This window comes from Staurois parvus, unplaced genomic scaffold (genome assembly GCF_062004578.1).
Source record: "Staurois parvus isolate SC_StPar_1 unplaced genomic scaffold, SC_StPar_1.0 ptg000629l, whole genome shotgun sequence".
Taxonomy (NCBI): Eukaryota; Metazoa; Chordata; class Amphibia; order Anura; family Ranidae; genus Staurois; species Staurois parvus.
This window is the reverse complement of record NW_028318425.1, coordinates 1,092,197-1,110,234: the sequence shown is the minus strand read 5'-3', so window position 1 is coordinate 1,110,234 and position 18,038 is coordinate 1,092,197. Positions and strand designations below refer to the sequence as shown.

General features: G+C 41.7%; 1 pseudogene across 1 annotated transcript in view; it reads left to right on the top strand.

Annotated features, from left to right (window-relative positions):
* The window catches only part of LOC149449346 (aldo-keto reductase family 1 member C1-like), a 68,538-nt pseudogene that overhangs the window by 33,636 nt on the left and 16,864 nt on the right, over positions 1-18,038 (top strand). Inside the window, exons 3-8 of the transcript XR_016315421.1 lie at positions 6,238-6,354; positions 9,118-9,195; positions 9,641-9,763; positions 12,127-12,234; positions 12,893-13,058; positions 17,062-17,144. The product of XR_016315421.1 is annotated as an aldo-keto reductase family 1 member C1-like (transcript). The remainder of the gene's footprint in view (positions 1-6,237; positions 6,355-9,117; positions 9,196-9,640; positions 9,764-12,126; positions 12,235-12,892; positions 13,059-17,061; positions 17,145-18,038) is intronic.

The following is an 18,038-nucleotide window of genomic DNA, read 5'->3' as shown; positions in this document are numbered from 1 at the left end:
CAGGTGATTGACTTGGGCATTGCAGAATATTCCACTTCTTTTCCTTCTAAAGCTCCTGGGTTGCTTTTGCAGTGTGTTTTGGATCATTGTCCATCTGTACTGTGAAGCGCCATCCAGTCACCTTTGCTGCATTTGGCTGAATCTGGGCTGACAATATATCTCTAAACACTGCAGAATTCATCCGGCTGCATCTGCATTCTGTCACATCATCAATAAACACCAATGACCCAGTGCCACTGGAAGCCATGCATGCCCATACCATCACACTGCCTCCACCATGTTTTACAGATGTCTTTGTATACTTTGGATCATGAGCTGTTCCAAGCCTTCTCCACACTTTTTTTTCCACCATTCTGCTACAGATTAATCTTAGTTTCATCCATCCAAAGAATGCTTTTCCAGAACTTGTCTGGCTTTTTTAGATTTTTTTGGCAAAGTCTAATCTTGCTTTTCTATTCTTCAGTCTTATGAATGGTTTGCACCTTGTGATGAACCCTTGTATTTGCCCTCGGGAAGTCTTCTGTTGATTGTAGACTTTGACAATGATACGCCCACCTCCTGGAGAGTGTCCTTTACTTGTCTGGATGTTGTGAATGGGTTTTTCTTTACCATAGAGAGGATCTTGCAATCATCCACCACTGTTGTCTTCTGTGGACGTCCATGCCTTTTTAAGTTGCTGAGCTCACCAGTTTGTTTTTCTTTCCTCAGAATGTGCCAAACTGTTGATTTGGCCACTCCTAATGTTGCTGCTATCTCTCTGATGGATATGCTTAGTTTTTGAAGCCTTACAATGGCCTGTTTCACTTGCATGGACAGCTCCTTTGAACGCATGATGTAGGTTCGCAGCAATAGATTCCAAATGTAAATATCACACTTAGAATCAACCCCAGACTTTTTACCTGCTTAATTGATGAAGAAATAATGAAAAAGTAGCCCACACCTGGCCATGAAACAGCTTTTGATTCTATTGTCCAATTACTTTTGGTCCCTTGAAAAAGGGGGGATGGCTACTCTTAAGAGCTGTAATTCCTAAACCCTTCCTCCAATTTGGATGTACATACCCTCAAATTAAACCTGAGATTGGTTACTTTCATCCCATATCCATTATATAACTATATCTTGAATATGTTTTGGTAAATACCTGAAAAAAACTAAAATTGTGCCTGTGTCCAAATATATATGGACCTAACTGTACATTTCAACTTTGTCGTTAAAAAAATAGGTGGGCTAAATTTAAAATACATAAATTAAACTTCCCATGTAAATTTTCTCTTCTTGGATTTGTGACCTGGATTTTGTTTTTTATTTTTTTCTTCTGTGTATTTAGTCTTTATATACTCAAACTGGCAAATACAAATATATAAATAATTATATTTAATTAATAATTAATTAAAATGTCCATGCATGCAATGAGGTTGATTTACTAAAACTAGAGAGTGCAAAATCTGGTACAGCTGTGCATGGTAGCCAGATTCTAACTTCAGCTTGTTCAATTAAGTTTCAACAAAAAAACATGGAAGTTGATTGGTTTCTATGCAGAGCTGCGCCAGATTTTGAACTCTCAATCAACCCCATTGTTTCTCTCCTGGTGTTCACGTGACCTGCACTTTGTAGAATGTACATTAAAGTGCATGTAAACCCGAAGCGCTGGTTCACACCAGATGCAGCCCAGTGCTTTTTTTCTGCATCAAAAATGTATGCACAGTGTTTTCCATTTATTCCAATGACCCTAGTTTACACCAGTGCAGCCAGTTCCAGTGCGTTCCAGTACATAAAAAAGTAGAACCATATTCTTTTTTCTGCACAGAACTGTACTGGAAGACAGCAAAACGTATCAAAAACGCACAGGAATGAAGCATGCTGCGAACTAAAAGCAAAAACACATCTAGAGTGCAGATGAACTGGCCCTAAATATTTTTTTCCCAGTATTTTGGAATCATGCTTCATTGTATACAGCTTTCTTACTTAAATATTTTTTGTGACTCTATTACAAAGTTTCCTTCCTAAAGATTCAGTCAGTATCAGAACCTGTTTCAGGTTGATGCTGCTAAGCCACTATCTTGCAAATAGTAGCAGCACTCTTCCTGCCATGCTCATCTTTAAATTTGACTGTTCAGCCAACTAATAGACCTGTGTAACACCCTCTAGGTAAGCTAAATAGGATTTTTGTTAGTTAAAGGATGGGTAGCAGTTTGGGAGTGAGGTAGTGAGTAACCTCAGGACCAGCTGGGAGGCTCTACAGGCCAGGGCTTCTGGAGCCCTTCCAGAAACTCAGAGAACTTTCTGGAAAAGGGGCGGAGGAGGGCCAGATCTACACATTTGATGGACCATGGCCAATCACCAGGCAGGAGGCCAGGCATGGTGACTGGGGGCAACCCTTAAATTTGGCAGAGCCTGAACAGCAGCAGAGTGCAGGGCCCGGGAGGAAGCCCCGGGGAGAAGAGCCTACCTAAAAGCAGGATACTGTAAAGCAGGATATCCACTGCCCAAGGTCTCTTAGGGAGGACATCCTGAGCAGCAGGGAAGGAGCCAGCCTAGTGAAAGACCTGAAAGCAGCTAATAACCCACTATGCTGACAGGACATTGTGAGTACTCCTACACCCCATGAGCCAGATAAAGGGAGAGGGAGGTCAGGTGCAAGACCCAACTAGTTCTTATTTACTTAATTGGCAGATCTTAGAATCCCTTGCCTAGGGGTACGCTCAGGAGGAAACATCTGGGGTCTGAGGAGGTACATCAAGGGGATTTCAGTGCTCCTTAACAGAAACAGTTGCTATTTTTGATCCACATTTTTGTACTGTATTGTTGCTAAGAAGTTTGTCCTCAAGCTTCCAGTTTCTTGGGCATCCCATATACCCCTAGACCCCATCCAAGTTGTTAACTGCTTAATACAAACAACTAAAAAACCAGCTCATGGACTGTTTTCTGACTCTGAATGTGCAGGTGTGGAAAATGCGTGTTGCCTGCCCATGCAGAGCTTAGGGGAACCCAAAACAAATTCTGTGGCCTTCAAGAGGGTAGTGCTACACCTGATACTGTAGGTGGCCAGTGGCCTACTGAAAGAGCTCACGTGGCAGGCTGACAACACTGCTGCTGTTTGCAAGGCAGCGGCTAAGTGTTGTCAGTTTGCAACAGGAAGTGTTTTTACTGGAGGGTCTCTGGTAAGAAACCACAGTGCTTACCCCTGAAGGGGCTGCTGAGCATGTACCCAGGTCTTCCACAATAGTACAGATGCTGCCAGTCACAAGCACAGTTTCGTGCACACCAACAATTACAGCTCCATCCAGGGGATGTCTTTTAAGGATTTATAGCAGAAGAACTTTACCAGAAGGGAGGGGTTTAGGGTCCCAGGATACAGGAGACATTTCTCCGTAGTCTCCCAGTAACAGCTTTTCTGGAGGTAGCAGGAAATGGTTGGTAGAGGGCCCCACAGCTGCAGACCATAGGTCAATTTCTGGCTTCAAATTCCTGTTGATTTCAATCAAATATCAGTGCCCAGTAAGGTCTTTACTTGCAGTGTCCCAGGAGCTGTCTGCCACTCAGCCTCCTCAGGTCTTAACAAGGTAAATAACAAAATTATCTTCCAGTCCAGGACTCTGAAACAGTATCCTCCAGCAAGAATCCTTCTTCAGCAACTCTCCTTAGGCCCTCATCCCAGCAACTGCTGAGGTCCAAACAGTGGTCTGTTATCTCAGTGACCCTTCTCCTAGGGACAGCTACCCTGGAAGTGCTGGAATCCTCCAACCTAACTAGGAGGGAGCTGCAAAACCTTGCAATAGATTTGCAAAGGTTGTATTTAAGAAAATATATATGTGGTGAGGCAAGATGCCAAACAAACTGAAATATAGATTAAAGGTTTTCTTACACTTTAAAATCATTTAAAGGTCATTCTAGTAACAGTTTTGGTAGTCAGGGATTTCATTGCTAGACTGGGACAAGCCACAAAATTTGGAAAACTGAGCGGACCAGAAGGACATAGCAAAATGAAGATTTGGGAAAAAGTGGGAGAATGATTAAAAATAACAAAAAAAAAAACCCAGAATATGAAGAATCCAAAGTAACAGTGAAATCATGCTTTGGACTGATGAAGACAGTGAACTACACAGTATATTTAAACTTTGGGACTCCAAGCTAATTACACACAGTTATGCAATATGGTTATTGCGCACACCTAATAATTCATGATGCTGAATAAATCCTTCGTAGTTGGACTTGTAGGTCTTTATTTTGAATTTTGCATTAAAAGAATATGTAAACCCAACATTTTATATGCTAGACATGAGCCTGCTATACCATGTGCTTGTATGAAAAAGTATACTATTCTCTTTGTATTGCTTCTTTTGTGTGAAATCCCTGGTGTTCCTGTCAGTCCCTCTGCTTTCCTAATAAAAACTGACCACACTAGGCATGAGAGCGCAGCGTGGTCTGTTTTCTGGCTCTACTGTGAACTCAATCTGCTTTCCTCCAATGATCAGACTTGTCCTGACCCCCCTACACCACACAGACATTTACTGGGAAGATCAGTGTCCTGCTGTTTCTCTTACCCCAGCTCTCTAAGATCCTTATGCACCTGAGAACAGAGGGTATGTGATCACTTAAAAAAAGGGGGGAAAAGGTGTTTATAATGTTTTTAATATCTATGCAAATGTTTTGTCTTACATTTCTATTTTAAACTGAACGGGTTGTCTTTTAGGTTTCATGATCGCATGAAATCTATGGTTAGCCAGAAGCTTAAACTAGATCTAAACCCTAAATGGATGACAGTTTGCTAAAGCACTGTATATCATAAAAAGGTCATTTTCTTCATAAAACAAGTGTTTTCATCCTGTTAAATTTTTTTGGTTAGGATGTGTCCAAAGATGTGTTCTTTGCCTTGACTGCTGTAAGAACTTCAGCCCCTCTGAAATACTGGTCTCCCTACGGCATGCGGTCACTGTGGTCTGCACTGTTCTGCTCTGGTGTCTCCGTTGGTCTTGGCTCTCAACAGTCTGATCAGTATGCAGCAGTTATGCTCTCCTCACTTCCCTCAGCACCAAGAGGAAGATGTTTTAAGAGCAGTCTATTAAAAGCTATTCCACCACTCCCTCTCTGTCTCAGTTTTCTTTTGGAACTGTAGAGTAAAGGGCCCATGAGTCCCATTCCATGACTGCTGGATTTCAGTTTCCATGATCTTCAGCGTTCTTCATAGAAGTCCATGGGCTGTCCTGGCTATAGCTGTCCCCCGGCTGACTAGGAAATGGTGTAACACAACATCCAGCAGTAGAAAGTGAAAGCAAAACTGACTTTAAAGAGGACAATGTCTTTCTAAATTTTACTGTAGTCCAGCAGCTGGCTACACACGATTGTGCTGGATCGGCTTCCTGATAGTGACAATGGTAGACCATGTGTATGCAATGTGTGCCAGCATGGTCATTTGCAGTCTTTATTAAGGTTAAAAAGGGCAACATTAAGAATACACAAATCTTTAAATACCATGCTTAGAGGATGCGTTAGAGCTGCATGTGAAGTTAAAGAAAGATACGATTTTCCCTTTTATAATGGACAAAAAACCCAAAAAACAAGGGGAGGAGGTTAAGAGGGGTAATTTAAACCCTTTACACCGGCGCCTCCCGGCCCTTTAAGGGGTTTCTGATGCCTTTAGCTGTCATGGCAGTCACATGATCAGAAAGATTCTGTTCACAAGGAGAGGTGTCTGTGGGACACCGACACTTGTGCTGGGAGTGTGCAGGGTGTGCGCTTTCAGCACATGTTTGTTTACAAATGGTACTCAAATATGCGAGCACCACGGCCCAGCCGCCGAGAGGCTGAATATTTTCGTACCGTCTGCATGAAAAGGTTAAACCAGACTCTTATCAAGGCATGCAGCCTAATCAGGAATGGGGAAGGCACTGAGCCTGCAGCTAGCCTTCCTGAACTTAACTAAGCCACTAGCCTTTCAACACTGGATGAGCACATTGCGAAACTATGCCTGCCAAGGTAACCTCCTTCCTCTTGCAAAACATGAGAATGTCCATTTGACTCGGTAAAAAAAATATAAATAATATTCACCCCAATATGAATCCATCATCAATTGTGTCATCCAATGATGTATATCCAGCGATGTTCACGATGATCTGCTGCCATGATGACCTGCCACCCAAGGATAAGGCCCTACAGCCTGATGAGGTTACCCCAGTCTTTGTGACAGGTCCTTTTAGGTCATTTTCTGACCAAGTTTTTCCTTTTTTTTATTTCAAGCTTTGGTTAAATAATCATGCTCCGGAAAGGGTGCGCCCAGCTCTTGAGAAATCCCTAAAGGATCTTGGACTAGCATACATGGATGTGTTCCTAATCCACACCCCTGTGGAGTTTAAGGTATGTTCACCCATCATCCCTATGCAGGCTTGTGTAAAAATGTTGAAATGATCTAGTAAACCACAATGACCAATTAGAACTTAGTTTTCTTTGTTCTGACAGCTCTAAAGTTATGAAATCTTATATCTCAATTGTTGCCTTGGGTTATGGCACATCTTCACTTCTTTCTCTTATTATTTAAAGTGGTTCTAAAGGCAGAAGGTTTTTTACCTTAATGCATTTTATGCATTACAGTAAAAAAACTTTTGCATGCAGCTTTCCTCCACTGGCCCCAGCCCCCCCTTACCTTACTCTTAACATACCTCCCTGAGCCTGATCTTGATCTAGCAATGCAGATGAGCTCTCTTGGCTCTCTCTTCTCTGTGGACAGAGAGGCAGCAGCAGGAGCCAATGGCTCCTGCTGCTGTTAATTACAGCCAGTGAGAAGAGAGTGGGGGGCAGGGCCAAGCTGCACTGTGTGTGTCAATGAACACACAGAGCCAGGTTAGGAGTGAGCACGTACGAGTGCCCCCATAGCAAGCAGCTTGCTAACGAGGCACTTGGTAGGGGTCTTGAGTGCTGGCAGGAGGCCCGAGAAGAGTAGGAGGACATGTTTGTTATTTTTAACAAATAACATTTTTGCCTTTAGAATTACTTTAATATAGTTCTTATTAAACTGACAGTGTATAGCTTTCAGCATACATTTTCTGTAATGTTCAAAAATATTTTTAATTTGTTAGTCAGAAAAGTGTGAATTATTGAATATGCACTCAGCTGCTGAAGCTCTAGGCTCATTATTATATGTTCATCAGGCTGATGATTACTGATCGCTTGAGAAAAAATGACTGTGGTTTACACTCTCACTATCAAACATACACACACCCACACACATACGAACATGACCATCACACCTATATGACCTTTTGGACATCCCATAAAAAACCATGAGCATCAAAATAGTGGGTATAAGAGGACTTTCCAAGATGCTGCAGTGTGTCTGTGGGAGTTTGTGCCCATTCAGCTACAAGAGCATTTGTGAGCTCAATTACTGATGTTAGAAGAAGACCTGACTTAAATTCTGCATTTTAGTTCATTTTAAAGGTGTTCAGTAGGGTTGAGGTCGGAGCACTGTGGAAGACCCTAATGGTCCTTCACACCAAACTCATCAAGCTATATATTTATAGAGCTGGCTTTGTGCACAGGAGCACAGTCCTGCTGGAACATAGAAGGGCCTTCCCAGTGGACACTACAGAATAGTCTGGTGGCCCATCCAGGAAACACGTGTAATACCTTAAAGTACGACCCAGGGACATTCAAAACATATCCCTTACAGTGGGCCTGGGCATCGCTGCAAGGATTAATTGCTTGTTTGGTCTAGGAGAGAGTTTTTGTCTTTCAGCTTACCTGATCCTCTACTTCCCTGGCAGATGGTGCTATGCCACACTGCTGCAGTGGACTGTCCCTCTGTTTAATAATGTCCAATGCAAGACTATGGACCCTGCATTTATCTTGATGATGTCAGGACCTTAGACCACTGCAGCATGGGGGCAAAGAAGCTGCAGGGACTGATCTAGCAGCACAGTGATGCAGGTAAATAGATCTTTTTTTCTATGTCCTCTAGACCTAAACAAACAAACCTTGCAGTACAGGCACGGTCCCATTGCAAGGGATAATTTTTAGTTTTGTTGGGGTTAGGTTTTAAAGCTGCTATGCAGCCTGAAGAGTACACAGTACCGGTTCCAGCTTAAAGGCTCTTTCTTTTTGGCTTCAAGTACAATCAGGAGTCTGCATTATGGTTGTTTTTGTGTATCCTGTTGCCTTAACCCCACTCTCCGTGAGTTTACTGGGTTTAGTAAAGTCTGTTAAAACTTCCTAAAGCAACTGGTGCCCACCCCACTAAAAGTTAAGAATTCTGCCCTGAGTTGAAATGGTAGCCCACTGGGCCACCTGGGTGTCCTCCATCACTGCCTAGGGGTAAGAGGGTGCTTCATTTAGAGTGCAACAGTTGGAGATGGAACACACAAAAGGGAACAACCAAAACTCCCAGCAGGGAAAAGAGCAGAGCTGTTGGAGTAATATCTCCCTGCCATACTCCCTGTCCCGAGTATACTGGTGGTGCATTTACTTTTAGAATCAAGAGATGTCGGTGTATTTTTTTTAATGGTTGATGTAGATAGGTTTGTGGGTTTGTCAGTTGTGGGTGTATTTTTTAATTGTTCATATAGACAGGTTTGTGCATTTGTCAGTTGTGGGTGTATTTTTTTTAATTGTTAATATAGACAGGTTTGTGGATTTGTCAGTGGGTGTATTTTGTAATGGTTGATATAGATAGGTTTAGTTAGCAATGCAAATAGCATTGTGCATCACACAGGTCCCAAAAAACCCCATCTGTTTTAAACTTTCAGTGTTCTAAGTTCAACTTTGGTAATTTTTTTTTCATTTTGTTTCCATTTCTTTTCCAAAGCCAGACTTTTGACATCATTATCATTTAAATTAAGATTGTGATGGAGCGAAGGCAAGAAGGTCAAGACTGGCTTGTGGTACAGCTCTATAGCTGCTTTTTTAAATGCCCCCCTTAGTACTCACGGGGGGAAGAATTAATAAAACTGAAGCACTCAGAATCTGATGCAGCTGTGTATGGTAGCCAATCAGCTTCTAACTGGCAATAAAACCTGGAAATTGATTGGTTTCTATGCAGAGCTTCACCAGAATTTGCACATTGCAGTTTTTTTTTATTGATGCTCCAATACAAACCAGAAAGTGAACATTGTCTTTTTCCCCTAGCCTGGAGATGATCCATTTCCCAAAGATGCAAATGGAAAATTCATTTTTCACAACACTGATATCCGGGATACCTGGAAGGTAAGCTGAGAGATTTGGTCACTGATTCTGGGCTCGGCCATGTTTGTTGGGGAGGGGTTAAAAATTATGTTAAATCTCTAAAATCTTATATAAATTTTACTGTGTAAATGGTTGTACTGACACCATGGATTGTTTAAAAAAATTACCTGGTTCTCTTTCTAATTGCACAAAAATAAGTTTTGAACTGTTATTAGTAATGATGTCATATTATGCTGATTCAGGTATTCAAGTATTTGATTGCCTTTGGGGTCAGGAAGGATTTTATTCCTCCATCAGAACAAAATTCTCTTTGACTTCCTCTGCATCAACAAGTTTAGGGTTTAGCTCTTTGACTTCCTCTGCATCAACAAGTTTAGGGTTTTGAAGATCTAAGGAGTTTTTCTTTTTCTATAATACAATGATAATGTCATTTTTTCAAACTAATTATGTAACTGGTGATTTCCAGGCTATGGAGGCTTGTAAAGATGCCGGGTTGGTCAGATCAATCGGCGTGTCCAACTTTAACCAAAAACAACTGGAGCTGATCCTAACTGCACCTGGACTGAAGTATAAACCTGTCTGTAATCAGGTAACTACATTATAGCACATTATGCTATTACCTTGCAGGAGGAATTTTTTTTTTTGTTGTTTTTGAACATTTATTACTGCTTTACATGGGAAGAAGCTTTAGGAAACCTAGCTTTTGTATGGAAAAAAGGAAAATGGCCTTGTTCAGCTGGCTTGCCTCCACTCCTCTGTTGCTGCATCCCATACAACACAGCCCCACCTTGGGCTCTCCCTGTATCCTGGCAATGCCTACAGTCTTCTCCTCCCTTCTTGGCTTCCATTGGTCTTGTATCTGTCTGCACCTGATTTAAACCTTGCAAGCTCTGTGTGGTATTTCCACATGCCCCTGTACATGAATATGAACCTGCTAGAACACCAGTCTCCTCCATACTCCGCAGATAAATGAATCTCCCAAGTACCACATTTTACCTTTGCTTGACCTCTTGTGCTACTTGCACAGAGAACATGGCATTGTCCTGGGGCAAACAAATTCAGCTAGGCCTGCTTGCCTTAAAGCGTAACTCCACTTTCATGGGGAAAAAAATTAGCAAATAAAAAAACCCCAAAAAACTGTAGTGTATACAATTGCAACTCAAGTCATATTGTAATTGAATATTAAAAATTACCATTCCTTTTCAATATGCAGCACTGTATTTTCTGTAAAATGCAATGCAATATGGCTACCTGGAGGTGGTCTGCATGCAGATGGTGTACAGAACGCCCCCCAGAAATGTAATTTCCTACTTAAATGATTGGCTTACTGAATTTTCCAGAAGTTTGCACTGAGATACAAATAAGATTTTTTTAATCCCTTGCAACAAAAATGTAATTTTTGGTGGGATACTCCCAAAGGGAAATCACGTTTAAAGGGTTGACAATTTCCTCATTAGAGCCCTGCAGGTGCAGCAGCTGATGGATAATTATGAAACCACTCCCATACAGATTCACTCAGTGCATGGACACAGACAATCAAACTGCTATTTCTTCAGAATAGTAAAAGGTAGGTATCTGCAACACAGTTTGTTAAAATCCTTGCAATGTACATAGATCGCCCAGAGGGGAATGTTTTTTTCTCAAAAAAGTGGAGTTAGTCTTTAAGGAAACAGGGGCTGCTATAGGTGAAGCTACGTTAACCATCTATATTCTCTGACCTCATGTACAAGAGTGAGGATTACAGCTAGAGGTTTTTATATCAACTCTAGAAGTACTTCTTACAAATGTTGGTGAAGATTTTAATGTACCCAGGTCACAGTATAGCAAGTAGAAATAGAATATAGCACTGAACCTGTTGAAGATGTTTCATCATCTGAATGGTTTCCTCGATGCTAAAGCAAACCTATCATGAAAATAGAAGGTCTAGTTTACTCCCCCACTCTCCATACAGATTAACTTAAAAAACCCTTGAAAATAAAGCATTGACAAAAAAAGATAATTGCCTTGTTACTGCTTCTTGGATACATGAAAGAAATCATAACGCCTCACTACTGCCTTCTGTCAAAACTGGATGGTCGAAATATTGTGAGAATGCTCTCCTTCTAATTGCAGAGAAGTTTTAAGGGAGTTCCAGGTGAGTCAACAGGTGTACACATTTTTTTTCTTGTATAAGTGTAGCCAGGTGCAGTCTGTTTTCTCCACTGTAGTTGGCATTTGACCCGAGTGGTACCACAGCTTGGAGTGGATGGAGGTCAAGGGTGTCTCTATGGTTCCCTGGGTCAAAGGAGCAGTGTTCTAGTTGGCTGCACTGTGGCCATGTGACCCTTGGTGGTCATCTTGGGTCAAGGTCTATATAAGTCCCTGCCCCCAGGATTTGGGGCACATTTTGCAAGCGGCTAGTGTAGGGAGAGAGACCCTGCTTGCTAGGGAAAGTGACTAGCAGTAGGAAAAAGTTCCAGACAAGTAGGGACAAGCCAGGGATTCACTACTTGTTTGGGACCAGACAGGCTAAACTCTGAAAAAGATGATATTGGCCCCTCTCCTCAGCCACATCTCTTACTACACTGAACCAGGGAGGACTAACCATTTGGAAACTCGGGCACTGCCCGAGGGCCTGGGGTCAGTAGGGGGCCCCATGAGATGCCCCTGGTACCTTTTTCATAGGCTTTTTTGAGTTTGGGCAAGGACACAGGGGCCCCATGATCCACTATTGCCCGGGGGCCCCATGAGTTGTCAGTCCACCCCTGCACTGAACTGTGAGGTGTTTCCTTAAGCTGTACCCTCCCGCTAGGGTGTTTGTAATTTTGGCATTCTGCTCAATACAAGTTTCAGGTTTTATTGCAACCGGACTCTGTGTATTCACTGCCGTCGTACCACGCTGCACTTCCCCACATACTGAAATATGTTTTAACATGGAGCTCACCCTAACCAGCACAATGTTTCTCTCTGCAGGTGGAGTGCCATATATACCTTAATCAGGCTAAAATGTTGGAATTCTGTAAATCCAAAGACATTAATGGTTGGGTACAGTGTCCTGGGATCCAGCAGAGCTGAGGGCTGGTAAGTGCAAAAGTATAGCTAGGTTATACCTCATATGCCCCAGAGTTCTTGCCTGCCATGCCCACTCATATACAATAGCTGCCGATACCTGCTGCTAAAATGTGAACAAAACACTGATGTTTCATGGCAGTTGTCGGAGAAACAAACATTTTACCCAGGAACACTGCTAAAATAAAAATATTTCCTGGTTCCTTTTACTAACCATTTTTATCCATAGTTATCACTCAATATCGATTTCCTTTTTTTTTTTTTTTTTAATTTAAATTCTTCTACACACATACATATCACACATAAATCAGGTATTATTCTTTTGCAAGTTTGGGAGCCCTATACCAGACGTTGATTTTCTTCATCACAGAAAGAGATGTAATTTTTCTGAAGATTAATTTAGGTTTACTTTATGAGGCTGACGTAGCTGAAAAAATTCTGCTTCATGGTGTCCTTAACTCTATTTTAAAATACGTTTTAAGTTAGGCCTAAACTCTAGCAGAATTTTAGTTTGCTAAAGCACTGTATCATAGACAATTGCCATTTTTTTTTATTAAATACTGTCAATTGTTTTTTTAACAATGTCATAAAGTTAGGGTTTGGATTTACTTCAAAACTGATAATAAAAAGACCAAGAAAAAAAATCAGCTTTCTGTCTCTTCTCTGAAAGGGTAAACCAAAATACTCCCCAAATGCTGGAAGATCCTGTTCTCAATGAAATTGCAAAGCAGAATGGACGGACAGCAGCACAAGTGGCAATGCGTTATCTGTTGCAGAGAGGGATTGTCATCATTGCAAAGAGCTTCACCCCAGAGAGAATCAAACAGAACTTCCAGGTGACTCAAACAGAGGTTAACTATCCAGAAATGTAAGACACTAAACACACAAAAGTAGAGTACCCTTTTAACAAATGCCCACACTACAAACATGTAATAAAATAGACACATTCTTTATTATAAATATCAAGCACTGTACAAAAAACAAAAACAAAAACAAAACAAATACCAAATCTACTAGTCCTTCATAAATACAGGTGAAACAAAAAATTAGAATATCGTGCAAAAGTTCATTTTTTTCAGTAATGCAACTTAAAAGGTGAAACTAATATATGAGATAGACTCATTACATGCAAAGCAAGATAGTTCAAGCCGTGATTTGTCATAACTGTGATGATTATGGCTTACAGCTCATGAAAACCCCAAATCCACAATCTCAGAAAATTAGAATATTGTGAAAAGGTGCAATATTCTAGGCTCAAAGTGTCCCACTGTAATCAGCTAATTAAGCCATAACACCTACAAAGGGTTCCTGAGCCTTTAAATGGTCTCTCAGTCTGGTTCAGTAGGAATCACAATCATGGGAAAGACTGCTGACCTGACAGTTGTGCAGAAAACCATCATTGACACCCTCCATAAGGAGGGAAAGCCTCAAACTGTAATTGCAAAAGAAGTTGGATGTTCCCAAAGTGCTGTATCAAAGCACATTAATAGAAAGTTATGTGGAAGGGAAAAGTGTGGAAGAAAAAGGTGCACAAGCAGCAGGGATGACCGCACCCTGGAGAGGATTGTCAGGAAAAGGCCATTCAAAAGTGTTGGGGACTTTCACAAGGAGTGGACTGAGGCTGGAGTCAGTGCATCAAGAGCCACCACACACAGACGGATCCTGGACATGGGCTTCAAATGTCGTATTCCTCTTCTCAAGCCGCTCCTGAACAACAAACAACATCAGAAGCGTCTTACCTGGGCTAAAGAAAAACAGACTTGGTCTGTTGCTCAGTGGTCCAAAGTCCTCTTTCTGATGAGAGCAACTTTTGCATCTCATTTGGAAACCAAGGACCCAGAGTATGGAGGAAAAATGGAGAGGCACACACTGCAAGATGCTTGAAGTCCAGTGTGAAGTTTCCACAGTCTGTGTTGATTTGGGGAGCCATGTCATCTGCTGGTGTTGATCCACTGTGCTTCATTAAGTCCAGGGTCAACGCAGGCGTCTACCAGGAGATTTTGGAGCACTTCATGCTTCCTTCCACAGATGAGCTTTATGGAGATGCTGACTTCATTTTCCAGCAGGACGTGGCACCTGCCCACACTGCCAGAAGCACCAAAACCTGGTTCAATGACCGTGGGATTACTGTGCTTGATTGGCCAGCAAACTCGTCTGACCTGAACCCCATAGAGAATCTATGGGGCATTGCCAAGAGAAAGATGAGAGACATGAGGCCAAACAATGCAGAACAGCTGAAGGCCACTATTGAAGCATCCTGGTCTTCCATAACACCTCAGCAGTGCCACAGGCTGATAGCTTCCATGCCACGCCGCATTGAGGCAGTAATTGCTGCAAAAGGGGCCCAAACCAAGTACTGAGTACATATGCATGCTTATACTTTTCAGAGGTCCGATATTGTTCTATGTACAATCCTTGTTTTATTGATTGCATGTAATATTCTAATTTTCTGAGATTGTGGATTTGGGGTTTTCATGAGCTGTAAGCCATAATCATCACAATTATGACAAATCACGGCTTGAACTATCTTGCTTTGCATGTAATTAGTCTATCTCATATATTAGTTTCACCTTTTAAGTTGCATTATTGAAATAAATGAACTTTTGCACAATATTCAAATTTTTCGAGTTTCACCTGTAGTATATAGCAGGGAACTCAGATTAAACCTTGAGGCGAACGGACACAGGTCAGTAACCAATTTAAAGTGGTTGTGAAGCCTTACATACTGTATACCCAGTGAAGTGACTGACCTCTGGTGATACACAGAGATGAAACAAATTCTCCTACATAAGTTGTACCTGTTTATCTGTAGCCATTTTTTCTCTACATCCATTCAAAGTGTAGCATTAACACAGCTTGTCTGAGCTTTCAGAAGGGGGGGGGGCAGGATCTGAAGTTACACTCTGCACAGCTCGGGGAGAAGAGCTTAGAGATGATTGGAGGAAAGAGACACACCCCTTCACTCAACACACAGGAACAGAAACAGAGCTGATGCTGTCAATCACAGCTTGTGTGTTGGAGCTCCCTGCCCTGTCATCTTTTTTTACCTATTGGTGTCAGGCAAACCTGTCAGAAATTACAGATGGCAGAGGAACAAGGCAGCAGACAGAAATTAAACGTAGTGCTCTGGACTGAAATAAGTACACACTATAGAGGGATATGCTTTGTTCATATTTCATTTCAGAGGTTTACATCCACTTTAAATAATATACTTCATGTGTGAAACAAAATGAATAAGAAATACACAATAAATGAGATGCAAAGTAGGTAGAAAAGTGAACATGCTAAATCCTACTAATGAGAAAATGAAATGTAACTTAATCGAAATAAACTAATACTATAAAACTAAAGCTGTTGGTACAGGAGGTGTAGTGTATCTCAGATCATTCAATAATAACAGGAGGTTAAAAGGGGACTGGTGCCTAAATGCTCTACACATATCAAGGCTTATACTGTACATGGTATTGTGTTTGTATGGGGTTGTGTTCTATGTTGTCAGTTGCATACAGTATGTGGGATGCCTTGTACTTGTACAGTGTTTGTTATTCTAATAAAGAATTGTTCTGTTTTATTTATTTGTGTGCTGTAGGTATTTGTTTAGGGGGTACCCTACCTTTGTGTGTCTAATATCTTATAATGGTGCTGCCCTGAATGTTAACTTGTCCTATCCAAAGCTAAATTAAATAATGAAATAAATTGGGATTAAAATAATGCGTTTAACACATTTCAAGGCATATTAGACCATCTGCATCAGGCGGTGGCCCTCTCCAAAGCAGCTTGCAGCTCCCACCACAGTCCTGGGTAAATTGACTTCCGATGTTGATTGTCCCTATTTATCAACTTTGGAATGTTAAGAAGAATTTCAGGCAGTTGATGGAAATCCTTACTTATGGAAAGAGAAAACTCCATGCAGACAGTGTTATTGGTTCAAACCCAGATCGGTAGCACCACTAAGCATGCAAACCACACAGCTGCAGTGCCATCTTGGTTTGTGTGCTGTATGGTATGTTTCCTTTTCTTTAAAGAAAATGGAAGGAACCTGGAAGGGCCAGTTCAAACTGAGTCACGCAAGAATTGCACAGGAACGCAGACCTTAAAGGAGAAGTATAGTCAATGCTCATTTGACTCTACTTCTCCTGGGGATCACAGGAATTCAGGTCGTTCTGCACTCCTGTGACTCCTTTTGAGCCAACAGTGGGCTAAATCCTGCTCTCAGTTTACATAACTCGGCTGTTCTAGGCTCTGGAAAGATCCTGATTTTTAATTTTGGGATCCACCCAGATGGCTGGACCGCCGGCTGGCACTGCCTCCTAGCGAGCCGCTGAGAGCCTGAACCAGCTGTTCCTGTCCCCTCCACAGTCCAGCACTCCAAGTAACTCCAAGCACTCCAAGTCCAGCAAGTGCTGGAGGGGCAGAACAGAAAGCCAGTGACTTAATTTTACCTGCTCTCTGCTCACTGAAGACTGAGAACTGAGTGATCAGTGGTCTTTGACCACTCTGTTCTCAGTCTTAGAGCCAGCAGGGGACAGATACAGCATCGGGACGATGCTGCATGTACCTAGAAGAGTATAAATGTTTCTTTTTTTAAACCCATACTTTTTAAATGTATTTTTATTGCAAGCAGTGTAAGTACGTGTTTCTTGCAGTCCATTTAGAATTCATGTTGGGAAAGAAGAAAGCAGCAAAAGGAGCCAGTCAATTGTGCTGCAGTGCTTATGCTCTGACAAGGAGCATTCTGATAGGTTGATGTAACAGAGTAAATCTCAGAACTAGCCAGGATTTTTGTTTCCTCTCAAAGTTTTCTTTTACAGTTATATTTGTTTTGTTGCTTTCTTGAAGGTCTTTGACTTTGAGCTGAGTTGCGAAGACATGAAAAAACTGGATGGCCTTAGCAAAAACGTGCGATACTTTAGCCTTGATGGGTATGTATGAACTTTGTAATTTATGTAATTTTATAGAATTTTTGGTTAGGATTTATCTGTCTCTATTTTACAGTGTAAAAGAATGACTAAATTTAAAACACAAATTACACAGAGTTATTCAGATAATTCATAGCTTTATATGGAAAAGCCAATTCATTGATTAAGATTAGAGATGAGCGAATCGAAGTATCCGAAGTGGAATTCGAGTCGAATATCGGAAAAATTTCGATTCGTGCCGAATCCGAAAAACAGCCTAATTCGGACGCGCGAATCGAAATTTTTCAGAAAATGGCGGCTGACATGTGCGGCGACGGAGCGGGGATGTCGGGGAAGGCGCGCAGACAAGGCGCGCTGCCCCATAATGCATTCCTCAACGACATGTGATCGCATCAGCCAATCAGCAGCCAGCCAGCCAGCACTGTGTAATGGTCGAGGTATATATAGCGGCCATTTTGGAAATCTTCATTTGCCTGCAGTCATTGAACAGAGGCAGACCGCTCTGTACTAGGGACAGGGACAGAGTTAGGGCCACAGAAACGAGAATTGGGGACAGAGAGAAGTTACTTAGGGACAGAGAACCATTACTCAGGGACACAGACTTGTTAATGAGGGCCACAGAATCGTTATTTAGGGACAAAGAAACGCTAGTTAGGGCCACAGAATTCATACTCAGGGACAGACAGAATTGTTACTCAGTGCCAGAGAATTGTTACTTAGGGCCACAGAAACGTTATTAGGGCCACAGAATTTTTACTCAGGGACAGACAGAATTGTTACTGAGTGCCAGAGAATTGTTACTCAGGGACAGACAGAATTGTTACTGAGTGCCAGAGAATTCTTACTCAGGGCCACAGAATTCATTCTCAGGGACAGACAGAATTGTTACTCAGGGAC